We start from the raw sequence: 5514 nt of genomic DNA on the forward strand, positions 1-5514 counted from the left end.
CAGCTATTTGACAAGCTATTACAGGAAAAATATGTTGTATCTTCACTGAAATAAATTGCTTTTGCAAGTAAAATTTCACTGAGCAAGGTGTTAAATGTATTACACACACCACGCTCTAAGTGTAAAATTTGTTTCATCTCTTTTCTTAGGATATTATCTTGCAAAAGATGCTGGCATTTTAAAAGAGGATTCCACCACTCCCCAACGGCATTCTTGTTTTAACCAGTATCATTTCTTTTTGAACTTGACCTTTCAATAACACCTATTATGGAGGAGATTTTCCTCAGAATGATTTTCATTAAAATATATGTGTGTTTAGATATGTACATGTGTTTATATGCTCTTACTAATGATGTGTATAGCTTAAAGAGCTTTGTTTTCTTTTTGCAATATTTTAGATACTGCTTTTGAGAAAAATAGTCTTGTTAATTTAAAATATTTTTCAATGAGTAATAGTTTATAAGTAGCTTGAAAAATATCCTATTTCTCCTTCTATTTAAATACAGGTTTATACAGTTTGTATCTGAACTAACATAAAATGGTATACTGGCTCTCTTTTAAGAACAATGATAACAATGTATGTTTATCACCTTCCTTCTGTGCTTGTAAGATTTCTTTCATATAATTAATGACATTCCTAGAATAAGAATGTTTTTATTATCATTGTTACTCTGAATGAATGGAATGTGATAATATTGAATAAATGGAGGAAGAGAACATATATAGAGCTGACATTTATCTTTCCCTTTGTATCCCTGAACCAGAAAACTGAAGCACAGTTTGCTGAAAAACGTATGGAGTGGACCAAAGGCACAAATATTTGATGACACTATGATGTAGATTTACTTGAGAGTGAAATAAAAATGGCCTACATTAGTTATCTCCTCACCTATAATTGTATTCAGAAATTTGGCAGAGAGCACAACACAGGTGGACCCGTTTAATATGAGCAGGAATATAATGAGAATAAGTAGTCAGTAAAATATTTAATGATCTCTAGCATGAAATTAGGTTTTTAAAAGTCTTTACAATTACATGCCTGCATAACATTTAAAATAATATTAAAAACAAATGTTATCAACATTAACATTCAAAATCAGAAATGTTTAGAACTATTATTTACATAAACTAGAAGTGGTCAGTTTTTTTTTTTTTTTTTCCTTTTCTTATTTTTTGTAAGTACTCCGCTACCACTTTCCTTTCTTGGCTTTCTGTGATTTTGAAATGTTTACGGCAACCAAGGGAAGATGAGATAAAAAATCCTTTATGTCCTTCTAATTTACCAGTCTTAAACTAAATATCTTGAGAACATCTTTTTCACAGTGAGGGATTAATTCTAGCAATCAAAACCTGCCAGTGAATGTGTCAAACACAATCTAGCCTGGTATTTGTGTTATTACAACATCAATATGATACCTCTGTTGTCCTAGAAAGCTTAAACCATCATTGGGATTATCAATGCCGGTATTTTTGCTTTATTTAAGAAATTGATTGCTTTAGCATTGCAGAATGGAAAAATAAACTTCTTGTGGATCAATACAACACCACTCGCTCTTGTGTGCTTCCTTTTTCCCCTGATAAATGCTCTTGATAAATGCTACTTTTGACTGCTTGCCTAGCTAACAGATTCTACATGCTAGGTCTGGGCAGCTGTTGCAGACACACTGTTCCTTCTTAAATGTCCTGTTTCCTATTTAGCAGTTCAGAAGCAGTCTGGGTACCCCATTCTCTGCTGAAGATGTAAAATTTCTTTGATAAGAATTAGTAGAAAATACCAGCCAGTGAATGATACACAATTCTCAGAATCGCGGCTACACTTTGGAAAAGAGTCAGAATTCTTAATCAACATAGTTACCAGAGCTACAGAAGCTGAAAATTGAGTATTTCTTTTCATACTTTATATCACCTAGAGATGACATGGTTAAGAAGTAAAATCCTAAATTTCAAAGACATTGAGTCAGTGATTCTCAGCAGTGGCATGATATGAATTTCTTCCCTAGTTCTAGCCTCTGTGCAAATGTGTGTACAAAGTGTGCATCTAGGATGTGAATACTTATTCTATAACTGAAGTAAAGTCAACATGCATTTGCTTTAATTGTAATTAATGTTTACTCTTTCTGTTATTTTCCCATGAAACTCAGTCTTATGACAGCAAAGATTTTTGTAGCACAACTGGTTTGAAGTTAGTCAAAGCACATTCATGGAACGAATGAATGAATTAATGAACGAAAAGGTAAATGATTAAAGCAAACCACCAGAGTAGATTTTATAAGAAGTGGATCAGTATAGAGTAATTCTTCATCCCCTGTAGCAATTGAGAGTCATTGTGGAGTGTAAGAGCTAAAATACAATGACATACTTCAATACAGTGGCAATGCGGTAGTATGACAGAGATTCTGTGTCAAGTGAGCGGCACAGATCATTTTTACAACAAGGGTTATCCTTCAGTGGTAGGACTGTGTGAGAGAAGGCCTTTTGAGAATTTGGAACCAGAACTCAATCATTCAGAAAATATTATTTGAATGTCTGCTATGTGTCATGCACTGTCCTATGAAATGGATACGCATCACTTCATTTAATTCTCACGCATCCAACAAATGAGTACTGTGAGTGCCCTATTTGACCTATAGAGAGACTAAGCCTTAGAGATGTTAACATTTTGCGCAGAATCAAGAAATCATGAACATTAGGTATTTAGGCAGCAGACCGCCTTGTTCTTCTTTACTATTCTACTTGTATTTCTTGAGTTTCAAAGAAAAGTAAAATATATAGATGAAAAGGAGGGTAAACATAATTAAGAGTGTAGAAATGGCATGGCACATGAAAACTGCAAGTAATCCAGGAAGCAACTGATAAACCTAACTATCCTAATGACATCTGATAGGCGTGAAATAATATGATGGTGATAATGAGTATCATATCTTCTTTGAATTCTTCCAGGTGTTACATAGCACCCTAAGCACTTTATGTGCAATGACCAACTGGTGCTGCTTCAGCAATCCGACTAACAGGAGGCAAAGAGGGTATTTTAGGGTCAAGTGAGGTTGTGTGTCTTTCATCCCAAATGGAGAGACACAGTTTTTAAGCAGTAGAATAATACAGAACAACAACGACGATAATGGAAAAAACTAATCAACTTTTTATATCAATTTTATTTCATTTCATATGTTTTTGTGAGACTTTATAAAAATGATATTTCTGCAACATTAAAGCATACTAAAATTTGGAATGAAGCACTATTCACATTTAAGAATGAGTGTAGCGTAAGTGCATGTGACTGACTATGCAAATGCTATTGGACAGTGAGGCCACCGTATCTGTACATTTCAAGGCAGAGTTGACTTTGGAGAACAGAACAATAGTTCAAGTGTCAAGATGATAATGGTCTAAAAAATACTGACTACATTGAGAATGAAGATTGTCTGGTTTGCATATATGAAAGGAAAGATTTGGAGAAAATTAAAGATAATTCAATTTTGTCAGTGGAAAGCTGACTGCTCACTATTAAGGATGTTTTTACTTATTTTTTTAAAAGAAAATTATGCTTTATTTCCTTGCTTTGCCAATCAGGAAGGCTGGATAGAGTTTGCTTTTCGGTGATCATTCAAAGAGACCAAATCCCATATCTTCATCTGATTCCTCCAACTCTTCCTTAGTTTCAACCTTGGCTGGGGCAGCTGCAGCAGCAGGACCAGCAGTGTGGCTGCAGGGACAGGGGCAGAGCCACAAATGCGGATGAATCACCCAAGAAGGCCTTGATATTTTCAGCAAGTGAGAAGGTGTAATCAGTCTCCACACACAAAGCCACCCATTGATGATAGAAGGAGGCACTGATGCAACAGCTGGGTAACTGATCTGCAGACAAACACTGGCCACATTGTGGACACCTTCCAGAAAGCGAGATGCAGAATTTCCTCTGTAATGTCAAGCACTTCAGGGTTGTAGATGCTGCCATTGTCAAACACTTGCTGAATGATCAGCCAGTGCAAAGGAGAATGGGGAGATGTTCAGCATGTTCAGGAGAGTGGCCTCGCTGGCTCCCACTTTGTCTCCAGTCTTAATCAACTGTGCATCACTAAGGATTTCAACGGTGCCCCTGGAGATTTTAGTGGTGACGCCCAGAGCCTGGAAGAAGGAGGTCTTCTCAGGCCCCAGCCAGTGTTCTGAGCTGGTACAGTGACTTCACGTCGTGCAATGGCACCAGCACAGGCAGCAGCTGGCACCTTATTGGCCAGCAGCATATCTCTGATCTCATTGATGTCCTCCTTGGTGAACACAAAGCCCACATTCCCTCAGATATGAGGCAACAGATTCTCTAGAGCTGGGTTGTTCTCCAGATGTCCTCCAATGGCTTTGCACATCATGGTGTTCTCGCCCATCGGCACCACAACCTTCCCTCGTAGGGACATACGGATCTGCTGCATCTGCTTGGAGCCCACATTGTCTTCTCTTACAATGAAGCATTTTGGATAATCACCCAAAAGTTGGATGATCTTAAGGAAGTGACTGGATTTCCAGACATCCCTGTCTTCTCTAGGTATCACAGCGGTGCGTCAGGGATTGCCACGCAGGGTTTAAAGATAATGTCACTTTCACGAGGACACCTGGAAAGAGAGCATCTTTTTACTTATTAGCTTCCCTTGTGCTTCATGTGAATTGAACAGGGGAACTCTGGATTCATCCTCCAATTTCTTGAGGCATTTCTCTTGCCCCATACCTGATGCAGGACATGTCTGTACCTTGGCTCTTAGAGGCCCCCTATTTGTTGTTCTTAACAATTATATCATCTTACCAAAATCAGCAAGTGAGAGTGATCATGGGTGAGTTTTTCTCTGTGGCTGTCAGGATGTGTTGTAACACCAGAGCAGCTGGCGGGAGGGAGTGAAGCTACATTATTCTAATACGGTTAACTTATTCTAATGAGCTGCATTCTCTAAAATCAGACTTGCTGATGTTGGCAGGAAATAAATTTAACTCCCTCGCACAAATAGATGCAAAACTAAACTCTCTGATCCATTTCATTTTCCACAAGGTAATCAAGATTCATAAAACTTCAATTTAGGATCAGGGCACCAGGGAGTCAATATCCTTAAGGGAAACAAAATTTTCTAATGGGAATTGTACTTCAGTGGAGTTAATCTCAGGGGATCTGAAAAATAAACAGCGGAACTTGAATCTTCTTTTGTTTGGCTTCATTGTCCTTTCTGCCATACATTTCATTCAGAACCAAGGTAATGAATTATGGGAAATGTGCATTATTTGTTTTTAAACCAGAAAATTAATATGAGTGTTTTAAATCAAAATAACAGGAGATGAAGTAGCATATTTTTCAGGTTATCAATATCATTAAAATTATGATAATTTTGTAAATTGCTTCTTAATGGTCCCAAATCAAATCTCCTCTTCAGTTTCCCCAAAATTTATAAACTACATGACAAAGGTGATGATACTGCCCCCAAATCTAGACTTTTCGTGTTTCCCACCCCATCTCCAATTCCTGATGCATTATCATCA

At 37.2% G+C, this 5514-nt stretch overlaps 1 pseudogene; it reads right to left on the reverse strand.

Moving 5' to 3' along the window:
* Positions 1 to 3600: 3600 nt before the first annotated feature.
* LOC100734173 (large ribosomal subunit protein uL10-like) lies at positions 3601 to 4535 on the reverse strand (annotated as a pseudogene).
* Positions 4536 to 5514: the final 979 nt, after the last annotated feature.

This window comes from Cavia porcellus, unplaced genomic scaffold (assembly GCF_034190915.1).
Source record: "Cavia porcellus strain 051 isolate PalLab524CR breed Dunkin Hartley unplaced genomic scaffold, mCavPor4.1 scaffold_19, whole genome shotgun sequence".
In the NCBI taxonomy this organism is placed as follows: Eukaryota; Metazoa; Chordata; class Mammalia; order Rodentia; family Caviidae; genus Cavia; species Cavia porcellus.